The sequence below is a fragment of the Mustela erminea genome, chromosome 17 (assembly GCF_009829155.1).
Source record: "Mustela erminea isolate mMusErm1 chromosome 17, mMusErm1.Pri, whole genome shotgun sequence".
NCBI lineage: Eukaryota > Metazoa > Chordata > Mammalia > Carnivora > Mustelidae > Mustela > Mustela erminea.
Genome location: NC_045630.1, coordinates 38178092 through 38180816, shown reverse-complemented (window position 1 = coordinate 38180816; position 2725 = coordinate 38178092). Strand labels below are relative to the sequence as shown.

At 48.6% G+C, this 2725-nt stretch overlaps 1 long non-coding RNA gene across 1 annotated transcript in view; it reads right to left on the bottom strand.

Moving 5' to 3' along the window:
• Positions 1-1447: 1447 nt before the first annotated feature.
• LOC116576412 overlaps positions 1448-2725 on the bottom strand; it is a 51716-nt gene continuing 50438 nt past the window's right edge. The window contains exon 3 of the long non-coding RNA XR_004280144.1: positions 1448-2029. This is a non-coding gene — a long non-coding RNA (uncharacterized LOC116576412). The remainder of the gene's footprint in view (positions 2030-2725) is intronic.

Here is a 2725-nt window from a genome sequence, read left to right as displayed (position 1 = left end):
CTGTTGTAATGAAATAGCTTTGGTAAATACCAAAGTTCACAGAGGGTCATGTGAAAAAAACTAAATAGTGTCTTATTCGTGTTTTCACATCAAGACTCTAAATTCCCCTATTGATATTTATTTGAGCAGGATAATAGGTTTGCAACTTCCTTGCTGCCCTCACAAAGTTTCTGAATTTGAAGCATTCAGAAATGGACCCCTGAGGAGGAGAAATGAAGCTCTTGTCTCTCTCCTCGATAGCCAGGAGGTCAACTGTTTCAGAAGGCAACCAAGTGTAGCTCGTCCGTCCTCATTCTAAAGCCATGTCCAGCTTTAGTTATTATAAATTCCTCTTCAAACTGGCACTAAGAATTAGGTTCCCTCTTAATAGTTATTATAGGTTTGTAGATATTGTTTAAGTGTAGTCAAGAATAATTATGTCAAATAATGTTTCCTGAAATTTTGAACAAAGTGTATTTCAAACTCCTTTACGTGGGACTGGCAAGAATGGCTAGGACAGGGTTGTGGTAGATCCCCTCTTCAAAAGACAGAAATAATGCTGGACAAAATTATTTTGAAAAACCAAAACCATTTATAGTTTCTATAATTTGGCCAAAGAACATACTGTCAAGAAATGCTTATGAAAGGAAATCTCCGTAAGTCTCACTAAAAAAGAGTGGCTGCTCCCTTCCTTCTCTGACCTCTGCCCCGCTCTGTGGCTCACGTGAGTAGGCAGGCATTATGACCAGCAGCTCTGCTGTCCTGCTCGAGTAGAATGACATTAAAGAAGATCTTGGAAAACATCCACAGCCAATGACACTGGTGAACACAATAGAGATTACAGTGGGAAACAGTCCAGGAAGTCTAAGTCTCTACGGGATACTGTTGGGGCAAGAAACAAAATGGCAGCCTGGCCGGAAATTTAACAGGGAAATTTGGAGGAAAAAGACCAAAAGGACCCCACTAAGATAATACTTCCTGCTGGTGGTCCAGAAGTCCCTTGACATACAAGAGTTGTGCCCGATCAGAGAAATCAGAGAGGGTCCTGGGAGCTGCTTGTTCCTGGTTGAACATGGAGCAGACTTGCACACTCCCTGAATGTTGAAAGCACTTCCTAAACCACACAGAGTTTCAGAGACAAAACATAGGATGTTTAGCAGGTCGATATGTTTAAGCATGACCTCTGACCCATTTTGGGTTGATGTAATTAAGTTAAGCTGACTCAGGAATGACTCCTAGGAAGTCAGACTAAAAAATAAAAAGAAATAAAACCTGAGCAATGACATCCAATTCCAAGGCCTGATCGACACAAATGTGCACATTAGGGGCAGAGCTGGGGGAATCTGCACTGCATTGGCAGAGTAGGGCCGGGAGTGCTGACCAGGGCAGTCTTGAATAAGAGATACCTGGGGGCCCCCGGTTGTTGATAAAGATCAAGACCCCATCAGACAGTCGGTCCACATGAGGACCCTGTTGCCAGGTTAAAGTTATGGCCTCAGAAAGACTTCCCAGGGGTGGGCTCCTTCTACCCGGAGGATATTGAGGTCATTGGGTTGCCCCTGCCACCCAAGGCCCGGTGGCAGAGTACAGAGTCTGCGTGAGCAGGTCTGGCAGTTGAGGCCAAAAGGAGACTTGCAACAGGGCCACCGCAGTTGATGAGCATCACAGAGAAGAGCTAGTGGGGGTACGGGGTATTGGCCTAATGGACAAGGCCTACCTACATTATGGAATATGCCCCCAGAAGCAGAGCTGGAGGTTTTTCAACTGCCTTACTAGGAAGTGGCCTGTGGTATGGAGACCCAGGGGAGTCCTGATTCCCCCAGAAGGCCTGTAGCCCACAGGCAGCAAGTCTGCATGATGACCGCCTGTCACCCTTTCACACCTATGGGCTCAGAGCGATTTTCAAAAGGTGGGCTCGCTCTCCACCAGGGGTGATGCTGGCAGTGGAGGCCTAAATTTCACAAGCTCGGAGGGCAAGGTCTATCCAAAGCCGGCTTTTGGGGTACATACTGTCCGTGTGCACGTCTCCGAGGTAAGGGTAGCCAGAGACCTGGAAAAGGAGGACAAGCGTCCAGAGATACCTGGTCCCAGGAACATGCTCTTGGGGTACAAAAAATCTAATTCTCAGCCCCAACCTATGCAAATGTAAATATTCCCTCTGCAGGCCTAGCTAAAGTCGTCCTGATTGCCTTGCCCTGCGTGGGTCGTACAGAGGCTGTGCTTCTTCCAGTAAGAGACGCCCCCTGGTTGCTGGAGAAGCCAAACGCCCATCAGGCAGCTGGTCCAAATGGGCCTTGCTGCCTCTAGTTGAAGCTGGAGCCCCAGCATGATTTTAGTAGGGGGGTGGGCTCTGTCTACCCTGCAAGCCAGCAGGCGTATGGGGACCCGCACCTGACCTCCACAGGCATAGAAGGCCGTGACAGCCGGAAGCCAACTGACAGAATATGGACCATGGAAGCACAGGCCCCGTGAGTCCGAGTAGCCAGTGTAACCAGGGACTTGGAACTGGGCGATGTTGGCTGAAGCTGGGTCGTAGGACGGGGCAGCTGGGATCCCGAGCATCTGGTATATCAAGGCTTAACAGACAAAATGGCACATATTCTCCCTGAAGGAAGAGCTGGAAGAATAGACAGTGCCTTGCCTCAGTGGGGCAGGAAGGGGTGGCTGAGAAATGTGTAATAAGAGACACCTGGGATCCTTGATTCTGGAGAAGCCCACTGGGCAGCTGCTTCCAATGGGAATGAGC